The sequence below is a fragment of the Camellia sinensis genome, chromosome 1 (genome assembly GCF_055761805.1).
Source record: "Camellia sinensis isolate YWXY chromosome 1, ASM5576180v1, whole genome shotgun sequence".
Classification (NCBI taxonomy): Eukaryota; Viridiplantae; Streptophyta; class Magnoliopsida; order Ericales; family Theaceae; genus Camellia; species Camellia sinensis.
This window is the reverse complement of record NC_138961.1, coordinates 95,544,124-95,556,022: the sequence shown is the minus strand read 5'-3', so window position 1 is coordinate 95,556,022 and position 11,899 is coordinate 95,544,124. Positions and strand designations below refer to the sequence as shown.

Sequence of the window (11,899 nt, the reverse complement as noted above, 5' to 3'; positions counted from 1 at the left end):
GTCATAGAAAGTTATTCACTTTCAACGACATGCTTCGTACGCCGTTAAAAACTATTTAACGGCAGATTTTGTGCGTCGTTATTACTTTTTCTACGACATGCTGTAGTACACCGTTAGAAACTATTTAATGGCAAATTTTGTTTGTCGTTGTTACTTTTTCTATGACTACTTTTGCACGTCATTAATTGGTGAAACAAATAACGACGCTGATTGCGCGCTGTAAAATATGTAATACAATGACTTATTATGGCAGCCGTAGAATATACAATTTTTTTTTTATTTTTAAATTCAACAGGTTCTATTTGACTAATTTTCTACAATCTAACAAACATGACAAACAAGCATCACAAAATATCAATCAACTACCAAAATATTGTTTGAAACCTCAAAAAGAAACTATATCCATAAATTATAAACATTCAACAATTGTATACACATTCCAAACATTCGAAAACTATATCCTTAAGTTCTAAACTGTACAAAAAGTTTAAACTATCCAAAACTATGCATATCTAACTTTCTAAACATATCAACAACTATTAAGAGATTATCTAAAACTATCGACAACAGTTCCTATAGCAATTGCAACTGCAGCTGTAGCAAATCCACTTGCTCCTGTCACAAGGACGAAGGTGCCCAATGTATGTGTTAAGGCACCTAAACCCACGGCAATAGCTGAAGCAACTAACCCTGTTGCATTTCTTGTCTGCATGACAAAGGAAACTTCACATAAGTACAAAAACCAACAACTCAGGGACAAAAAAATTTCTTGATGTATTAAGAAATGATCAAGAAATTTTAAAACATCAACAAAATATTTTCAAAATTAATAAGATAATTCAATGGTCCCATAAAAACAATGTCATAATGAAAAATTAGCAAAATTCAAGATCTCAATAGTTTGCTACTAAATCCAGGCCATAAGAAACTCAAGAAAAAAATCAAATTTAAAAAGAGGAAGAGGTGAAATTAATCTACTTCAATGCAGCACCTCCTTGGAACTTGCATAATTATGTTAAAAGATCTCTATGTATGAGGATTAGGTTTGTACATATTTTATCTATTACCATTATAAGTTCCAAAATAAAGAGTCCAAGTCAAATTAAAGTCTATATTATTTACAAGTTTAAAATGAAACTTTCAATCCATTATAGAAGAAATTTAGGTAAGTTTTAGTAGCTTTATGGGCTTTTTGGGACAATGTGATGTAATTCTACCTGAGTACTTAGTAGCAAATATATAAGATAAGGAACTGTAGGAATAATCCCTAAGTTAATCTTTTTCTTCTTCTCTAATTTTTTACTAGTATTTAATTCAATCACAAGCTATTACTAATTCCATAGACTCTTGAACCTTATAGCCTAATATTATATGCCTTTTCTCTAATAATTCAACCCTAAAAAGTATGCCACTTGAAAAAACTAAACAATATTCATAGATAACATAGTTGCTTCATCCATACCATTTATAATCTACAAACCACATCCTCCTAGTGTTTCCAAAAATCAACCGCCACAATTATGTAACAGTACCAGTGGCTCCAAGGCATCATTTCAACCAGGCCATAGTTAAGTAACAAAGTCAAATATTATGCAACTCATTCTGAGCAGAACAGTGTGTGACTAACAAAAAACCCTTAAATTTGAATTTTGAGGCTCCAAAGAGGAGTGACCAACATAACATTATAGGGTAATTAGTTATGATGTGAATATGTGCAAAATTACATTGAAGAGTAAACAAGTACAGTGTTAGAATCACACAAGTCAAGCACAAGAATTTACCCTTCTCCCCATGGATATTGAACACTTTCCATATCAGCCACCACTTGGCCAATTGGATATTCACTTGAATGTCCATCATGTCTACTTGATCCCCAACTAGATGAAAATATCTCTTTGGATCCATCAAAGCAAACATCATCCAGTATGCTTTCCATGGATGCTCTCAGTTTCAGATGATCATAACATCCATCTTCCCATGTCAAAAACCTGAAAGAACAGGCAACTCAACATCAACAACAAAGTAACTAGTGCTTATCGTAAATAGTACTTGCCCAAAAAGAGACCATCCATGGCACATGCTGAGTGCAGACCATTATCTATAAAAATAATTATTTTAATATGTAAAGTAATAAAAAAAATAAGAAAAATACTACCATGTGGATTTATGCTGATGAAATTACTTCCTACAATTTCTAGAAATTGTTTAAAATGATACTCCACATTCATATTTTAACAATTTTTCCCTAAAGTGAAAGGGATTAAGCTCCTTACAGAATTGCAGATCCTTAGAACTATGTCAGAATTACAGGTAGTAGCAAAATGGTCATAAGCACATTATGGACCTAATAAAAAATGTGTACTAGAATCAGACCCCTAAAAAAGCTTAGTAATAAGCAACAAGAGAGGGAAGATCAAGTTTGTCAACTGGTTAATACTTATTAAAAGAAAATGCCCATCCAACTCTAATTTTTCAACTGTCCAAAAAAACATCCTAAGATTGGCGTACTATGGACCCAAGTGATACTCACTCCCCTTTATCACATGATATAAAACTAATGTCATATACAATATACAAAATTCATTTGGCAACAGGCAGCTAAAATCAACAAGAAGTTCACATGAAACAATGAGTCAAGAACATATGAACTTGGCCAATGCTAACCATCTATTCATTAGTCCAGACTTCTGAACAAAGAGCCAAGTTTATTGGGTTGAAACAGATATTATCCAAATTGAATTACATTCCAACAAAAATACACAAACTGGGATGCAATAAAGGTAAGCAATACTCGTATCATTAATCTCTAAATGTAAAGAGAGTATAAAATCAAATCCTATCAATTAAACACTAAATGAGTCTTAGAATTAGCAATAATATATAATTAAAAAAAAAAGAGTAAATTTTAAATAGAATTTATACAATGAATAAAAGTAGGTATAACATTATTATAAAAGGATATGAAAAAATAATAATAATAAACTAAATAAAGAACCCAATTGACCTTGTTTCATACAGATCTTTCGAAAAGAAGTGGCTTAGAACTTACATTTCATTCTGCTGCTGAAGCTTCCAAAATATAATAGTACTAAAAAAACAAAATACGCATAACTATGATGTCCCCAAGATCTCACAGTTACCAATCAATTTCATGTAAACTCAATTCCCATATACATAACTTAGAAGTAAGCTGAGATCTGATTCTCGTTAAAAAAAAATCTTGGCAATTTTCATTAAATTAAATTAAAAGAGGAACGCGCTTCAATACAATCAGATTAGTAGAGACAAGGTAACCAATCCTAATTATTTATATCTAAAAAAAGTGTCATTCAACATGGACATACTAAACGAATGATTATTATATTTGGGGTGGGGGGGGGGGGAGATCATGAAAAATTCTTCAATAAGTACTAATGAGGACCTCTGTTCCAGTGTAGGGACATCCCTCCTATCAGCAATCCGCCTTTCTGCCAGTCTTAATAGTACGTGAGCAGCAAGAGCATGTTGTCTCTTCAAGACATAATATCGTGCCAAAAGCTCAAAATATTTTGCTTGATTCGATGGAATATGTACTCCTAAATAACCAAGCAGAGAAGAAGCTGATGTCACTGCAGAAACAGCCCGAATCTAGCAAAGAAATAAACATCAATAAATAAATAAATTCAGAAGAGATGTGAATGCTCTGAATACCAATAAAAATTAATAAAATAAATCACTATATATATAAAAAGATACAAACAACACCTCTTGTACATGTCCACGCCCAGCACTCTGCGGAAAAGGCACCAAATCAGGGCCTCCATACTCCAACAATTCATTTTCGAAATCAGGGCCTCCATACTCCAACAATTCATTTTCGAGGCCCAAATCAATTAATGCCCGTACAAATACTCATGAAATAGTCTATCGGATGATTGGACACCAAGTTGAACAATTTGTCAAATATATTTTTTCCGAGAAGCTGCATCAAGTGCAGATTGTGTAATGGGTCTGATAGGAGAACCAAATTCCCTTTGTGAAGTTTCACCTTTCAGAACACGCAAAGCACTAGTGACAATCTCATAACATTGTTCACGCTGGGCAAGTGTCTATTCTCGAATTCCTGCATCCACCTGCTCATTAAAAGCATCACCAGCAGGGTCAAGGGCCTGGGCCTTTTACAGAGGTAAGTGAACCACAGCTTCATAAAATCTGCAATTTCCATCTCATATTTTATGTCTGATATATAACAATCAACTTAAAAGAACACAAGTAGTTGAAAAACTGCAGGTTTTAGTATTCAGCTTAAAAGGACGGACCTCAGATCCGCAAAACATTTGCAAACAGCCCGCAGGTCTGCTGACTCTGGAACTTTACTTAAGTAGTTGAAGGCTTCTCTAGTAAGATTTTCTCTTTCCTCAGTATTAGAAATCACAGCAGCTCTCTCGAGACATTCCACAGCTAAGCAAAATTTGTAATCTGATTCCTTGAAGTAGCTTGGACACCCATCTCGTAGTCTACCACTAATATCATCAACAGTTCCCCTGCCAACAGGACCTGTGTAGTACTGGAGGCATGGATGACATCTATTGTAAGGGAAGAATTCAAAAGCAACAGTGACAGATAGACCCAACACAAGCTACTAACCATTTTTTTTTTTCTATAGAACGATGGAGAGGGCAAAAATGTTGACCAAATAATAACAGTTTGTTGGTAATTAAATTAGACATCTGTAACAGTAGCACAGAAGTACCTCCATCAAAGCAGATATAAGCCTTGTTGCAAGTCCATCGCCTGCCTCAGAACAGACTAGCTGATGGAATGTCAACTGAACCAATTGCTGTCGTAGATTAGCATCAAGATTCTGAACCAAACAAGTTACATGATGCTGTGAAAGGAGTTGTAGCAAAAACAGAGCTTCAGCACATCTAAGGAGCAACTGCCTGATAAATTCCATTGCCCTCACGTCCATGGCAGCTAGTTCCGCAGGACTATATGGAAGCCGTTGCCTTTTATTAGATGCACCACCTTCAGCAGACTCATTCCGAGAATAAGAACCAAATAAGTTCCGCACCATACTTCTATCACCAGCACCCAGATCTGAACCAGTTCCATACAGAATCGAACCAGTCAAGTCTCCAAGACCAGCAACATAACCATACAGTCCCCTTCTCTGATTCCTTCTACATCTTAGAAACTTCTCCAAAGAACGAATTTTGTCTTCAAGGACTTGCATTGCACCACCAGAGAGTCTGCATACAATTATCCCGTTTCCATCGGAAGAACCTAAGCCACCCTTAGTCACCATAACAGGAAGCTCCCACAAAGGCAAAAGCATCCTTGATGAGCACAAGCAGAGCCCTTCACGTGCGCCTGAAAAAACAGGCTCAGCCTCTTGGACAACTTTCCCCATACTAAATCCCCCAGCTGCAGTTCTGGTATTTGACAATGCACCACTACCTTCAAGTTGCGGTACTCCAACAAGTCTAGGGTCCTCAAAAGCTTCAGCTGCCTTCGCGGCAACAACATTGCTTATGGGATTTTCAGTTTGGACTATTCTTGCAGCCAGCTTTAAACACATTGCCACTGCCTCTCCAGCTCCAAAGCGATTGTGAGTTGGACTCTAATAACCTCCTCAGGATATCAATTGGCCTGTTGAAAACAACTTCCATCATGCCCATTGTACTGAATATGACAATTCTTCTCCTTGGTAATGAGTTGTGTTGAAAGATCACCTCTAGCCCAAAGTTTTGCACATGCCTTTTCACAAGATTCCCCTGAGCTATCAAATCCACAGAATTCCAATTGTGAATATAGTGACTGTACAGTGGCTGCTGTATCTGGCAGGGGTAAAACATCAGCCACAAACAGCATTCGGCCTTCAATAGGTAGGGAAGATACAGATTCTCGTAGTGCCTGAGAACTCCTTGCACCTGTTCCTATGTTACCAGATGAAGATGATTGTGTGCTTGAATCTCTGTTTACGATCAGAAGCGAAGACGTGGTTGATGGGGATGAATCAGAAAGAACAAGAGTTCCAACAGAATTTAGAGATCGACTAGCAAGAGACATAGCACCGAAAGCACCACCAACTCCCAGAGGAGGAGAAGGCCTAGTTGTTACCACTTTTAGGCAGCCTGGCTTCTGTCCATTAGTATTGAATCCACCCAAACCTCCAACAGCACCATTGCTTCCACTAGATGCAGCAGTAGATAGGTACAACCTTTTGCCATCTGATAAAACAGCAACAAGATGTAGCCACTTGGATTCCAGTGTTGACAAGGGCGAAATGCAAACTATAGATGCTTTTGCTGATCGAGGCAGGGCTGTTGACCCAGTTGACTGTCTACCTCCATAATGGGCATCCCTCTGATTGATCAAATTTTTCTCTTCTGCAACCTTCTTGAGGGGACCATCTCCATATGGGCCTACAAGAAAAACTTGAATTTTCATATCTTCAGTGCGTGCATACAAAATCTGTCTCTCACTATCAATAACCATTTCAACAATGGGGTCAACAACTCCAAACTTGAATACATTTGGTACAACCCACCTTGAAATGACACTTCCTAAAATCTGTCTCTCAGTTGAATACATTTGGTACAATCCTAATTATTTATATCTAGATCCCAAACTCCAATAAAATTTAATCAAAAAGTTCTAATGACGTGACGTGAATTCAAATTAATGCCCAATCAATTACAGTAAGCAAATTGAGTTCCTTCTCAGTTTTATTAATTGTAAGCCAAATATATTCTAAAATTTGAAAATACCTCAAAACCTTGACATTTAACTGCAAAATATATAACAAAAGCAACAAGGAATCAGAGAGAACTAAAGAAATGAAATTTAGAAGATCCAAATGACAGTCTTAAGAATTCATTCAAGCAAACAATATCTAAGTAACAAAAGAACAAAAAAGAAGAACCAACAAAACCCAGATACAAACTACACAATTTAACCTACTCTAAAGCCCCAACTTCAATACAGATCCAATAATGCAAATCAAGAACATGAAAAACTCAGTAATACATCCAGATCCAATAATCTCTCACTGAGCACCATCATAAAAGAGCAAAGTCATTTTTATTTTTTATTTTTTAAATCCCACATGCAGATCTACACAATTGAATAAACCAAAACCAAATCAGGTTCATAAAAATAAATAAAATAAAATAAATAAAATAAAAACAAGAACAAGAAATGTACCTGAGCAGCAACAAGACCACTGATATGAGCCATATCACAAAGCAACAAAGCCCCTGTTGTTACAGTAAATTACTATGTGAAAGTAGTATTTTTCTCTTATTAAAGATGAAGGGTCAAAGAATGTTTGTACGTAAAGTTGTTGATGGCTGACAAAGGATATAGGTGTGGTGATGATGGCGACGACAGTAGAGGAAAAAAAGAGGTGGCCCTTGGCAGTGACAGACACTGAATAAATGAAGTGGTGCTGATGATGACAGCAATTAAAATATTGAACTTTAAGCTTATTTCCGAACAACATTTCAGGAATCATTACTTAAACAGAATCTCAAAAATCACCTTTCATAAGTTTCTTCTTCACATGAATTTCTAGATGAAGAAAGCCAATCCACGTCCCAAAAATTTGAGCAATGGAATGAATCTCGATGTCCATCCAAACAAACACAATCATTTTCTAGATATTGGTTCCGCTGCATATCTGGAAAAAGCTGCCTACTAGACATGGAGGGGGTATACCTACACAACATAGCCAATTAATTAGAGAAATGTTGAAATTATTAAATTATATAAGTGTACAATGTGAGATATAATTGGCCACCATATCGCATACCACACCACATGTTCAACACTAATTGACACTCAAACAGTGACTTTAACTTCCAAGAGGAGTCAAGCTATGCATGCAAAACAATACTACAGAGACGTTTTAAATATAAGATGTATTCAATACAATATTCAAGCATCAAATGTCTATCATATATGATAAGATCATTTGGTATTTGAAATTACTCATTCAATTTTCAAAAGCAGTCTAAATGGTAATCAAAATCCACATGTTTTTGTTAGATGATACTTTAATAGTTTCAAATTCACCATTCATATCATCTAGGTAGATTATTTGTCCTCTCATGATGAATCCAGGAAGTTAAAGCTTTAGTGCAGCTACACTTTCTGAATTTCATCAACTTTATGGTCACTTGAGCATTTGGTCTATAAGAGCTCCACATCTGAGCCAATCCAGTCCAATTGGCTGGTCCAAACTGGTTTCTTGACAAATTGATGACTGTGGAACATTATATTTTTATCAGAGCCTTTCTACTTTATTCTTCAAAGAATTATGTAAATTAGATGGTCAATTTTGGCCATTATATTAGCTTCAGTAAATCAAATAATGGGAAAGCCCAATTGCACTTGTAGAGAACAAAGTTAAATGATAAAGAAGCTCCTTCAGGTACCAGATTTAACAAAGTGATGTAAGCTCACCTTGAATAAGATAATTCACTTTCACAAGTTGAGATTTTTGGAGTCGACTCTAAAAGACCTTGCGTCTTATCAGGCAAATGATGATTGTGATATTCATTTTGTCAAACATTAGAGGCTTCAATGGATGAATTGCTTTCACAAAGAATGTTGCCAACCGACAATGACCACTTTAAAAATGTCCTATACACATACAAAATGTAGACTTATTAAACATTTTGAAAGAAACCTCATTTTGTGTCATATAGTTTAATAGATATCATATCACAAATATAATATTTCCAACATGCATACATACATAGTAATGGATGAACTTAAAAAGAACATTCAAAGAGGTTATCTCCAGTGTATAAAATTTGCAGACGATACAAATTTAGTTGACGAAACAAGAGAATGAGAAAACTTTAAGCTAAAATTGTGGAGAGATATTTCAGAATCTAAACGTTTAGATTTAAGTAGGACTAGGATAGAATATAAGAATTGTAACTAGCAAAACTAGAAATAGTGAGGAAGATAGAGTACAAATTGGTGGGTTTATAGAGTTTAACAAAGAAGTCTTCTTTAGCATCAAGTCTTTTATCTCCAACATTGCATTGAAGAAGGCATATAATTCACGAGTTTGCCGAAGCTTTTCCTGCATATTAAGCAGAGAGTGAATACATTTGGTTAATTTAGTTAAGATTGTAGGCAATAATAAATTCATAAAAGAAAATGTAACAGTCCATAGTATTTCCATACCACATTTCTTCTCATTACACCAAAATAGAGAACCATTACAGTGAACCAAATTGATCCCCTTACAATGAACCAAATTGATCGTAAATCTTCCAAAAAGAATTTTGTTACTCTAATTCATTCTTTGTATTTTTGGAACTGATTTAATTAAATTTGCTTCTCAAAGATTTTACAACAACATGATATAGCTATTCAATTTAAAACACTAACCAAAGCAAACAAAATTAGGATTTTTTTTCCCCCTTGACAATTAGCACGTGGGTGCTCTGTTTTGTTGGTAACAAGCCCATCTCATATTTGCAATGCCACACTGTTGCCTGGGGGCTGATGTTGTACAGTTGAATATAGAAACTTTTCAATGTTTTAATCAGAAAAAAATCAAAAAAATACAAAACACAACAGATTTGTTCTTTTGAAGAAGCTTTCTATCAAAAGCACCTTCATATTTCTAGTATTATTTCTATCATGCTTTCTTATGAACTAAACAGAAAATCATATACATATATGGAAGAGTAAGAGCATAGATGTATATGTTACCAAGGGAAGTTCCATCAAAGCCATAGAGCTCGTTCATTATCGTCGACTTCCCTACCCCAGGCAGTCCGATCACCCCAATCACCGTGAAATCAGTATTATCCGTCAGAAACTATAATCAATCTCAAATTTCTCAGATTTTTATAGAAATATAAAACCCTAGAATTGGAAATAGAACTATTAGTCTCTGAAGTAACCTAGCCAGTCTCTATACATTCAAATTAGTTGAGAGAGAGAGAGAGAGAGATTACGAGAAGGATGCGATCAGTGTGGAAGTCCCACGAATCAGAAATTAGGTTGAGAGAAGCGACGGAGGGGAGACGAGAGCAGATGGAGACGGAATAGTCATCGGCGAAGGCTCCGTGGAACACAAGAATTGGTGGCCGCTCTTCTCCACATTGCCGCGATCTCCGCCAATTAAGGTGGATCGAAGCACCCTACAATTCTGAGGCAGACGAACACCACTGTCTCACCCTACTCTTCCCCAATCAGGCATCGTCGACGAGGTTAGGGTAGTGGGACACAGTGATGAGGCTTTGGAGAGTGGCAGAGGAGCTTAGGGTTAGGGTTTCGATGAAGGCTCGGGTTGAGACAAAAATCTGTGAGACTGAGACAATGATCTGTGAGGCTGAGACGGTTTGGAGAGAGAGAGAGAGAGAGAGAGAGTGTGCGCGCGCAACATACACGGTGTTTAGAAAGAGCGCTTTGACCAATTCAAAGAGTATTTCATTTTAGTATTTGGCGCCAAAAGTATTTTATTTTGGTGCCAATTTTTATTTTGATCATGTTATTTACGACAGAATTTGTGTGTCATAAAAAGTAAAATATTTTTAACGGCTAGTATATGTGCGTCATGGAAAATGTACTTTTTAACGGTTGATTTTTTGTGCACCGTAAAAAATGTAATATTTTTAACGGCTGGTTTTTTGTGCGTCGTGAAATGTTCAATATTTTTAACAGCTGGTGTACGCATGTCGTGTATAGTTGATGTATTAACGACATGCCATATGCACGTTATAGAAAGTTTTATTATATACGGCTAACATTGCAAGCCGTAAAAAAATCATCATTATTACCATTCACGGCCATTGTAAAGTCCAGAATGATTGAAATTATGAACTAGTACACCATTGTGAGTTGGAACAATCTCCTAGTGGGAGTGGAAAATGTCTTGTTGCCATAAGGGAATATCACCAAATAGTAGTAACGATCTTTTCAACCAAAGATATTTGTAACGAAAGGTATACAACTAGACTTAGACGAGATAAGGAATAAGACTGGCTTTATCAAAGTTATTACCAATATCATATTGTATGAGTCAATGAAGTACCAAAGAAAAGAAGATAAGTTTCCTTTGAATTAGTTTAGTTAAAATGAAGATTATGTTCTAAAATAGTAAGAAACAAATAAACATGATAGAATAGAAGACTAGAGACAGTATGAATAAAAATACCACGATTTAAACCATAAAGATGAATATAGAGTTTGCATAGCGACAAAGAATCTATAATTCGAGACAATAGAGTTTGATCCAAAATATAGATTTGGAGATGGTGAGGAAGAGGAAGCTGTTCAAAACAGCATATTAATGGGACAATGGTTGAGGTGGTTTGTGGTTGGCCAAAACAAACAGGGGGTAAACAAATAGGAGAAATGGAAGAAAATCAAGAAGAATGTTGGCTTTGCCTTGAATGTGTTTTGCATCAAATTTCCAATCTGCAAACCAAACTGCCTACCAGAGTTGTGCTTTGGGCATTTCCTTCTACTTGAATTTCACTATATTGGGAAAACTCATAAGGTCTATTTTAACAAGAAAGTGATGACCAATAAAATGAAACTTGAATTTCTCAGTACTTCTTTTTACAGAGAAATTCTTTGAAGGTAGAGTGATAATGGAGTTCAACTGACATGATCCAAACCCGCCTCTACAGGTTAGGATCGTAACCAGCCAATAATCATGAGATCACTTACGGCCTCAAACAAAAATCAATTAAAAATTAATTTTTAATTAAATTTCACCGTAGGCTCTAAAAATTATACTAATCACAATTGTACAGTCAATTTTGGTTCTGTCGCCACTATGGCCCTCACTTTTAGTTTATTACAGAATACAGAACAAATTTTCCGACAATGAACTGATATGAATTAAAAACATACATAAGCACATGATTAGCATCCAAGATCA

The 11,899-nt window shown here is 35.6% G+C and overlaps 1 pseudogene across 1 annotated transcript; it reads right to left on the bottom strand.

Annotated features, from left to right (window-relative positions):
* Window positions 1–373: 373 nt before the first annotated feature.
* Window positions 374–10,399, bottom strand: LOC114260453 (nuclear pore complex protein NUP155-like; annotated as a pseudogene). Its single transcript, XR_014336805.1, has 11 exons — window positions 9,966–10,399; window positions 9,718–9,873; window positions 8,968–9,079; window positions 8,449–8,628; window positions 4,733–7,701; window positions 4,299–4,546; window positions 3,834–4,191; window positions 3,745–3,797; window positions 3,422–3,627; window positions 1,782–1,988; window positions 374–706 (listed from the first exon to the last, which is right to left on the bottom strand). The product of XR_014336805.1 is annotated as a nuclear pore complex protein NUP155-like (transcript).
* Between the last annotated feature and the right edge of the window lie 1,500 nt (window positions 10,400–11,899).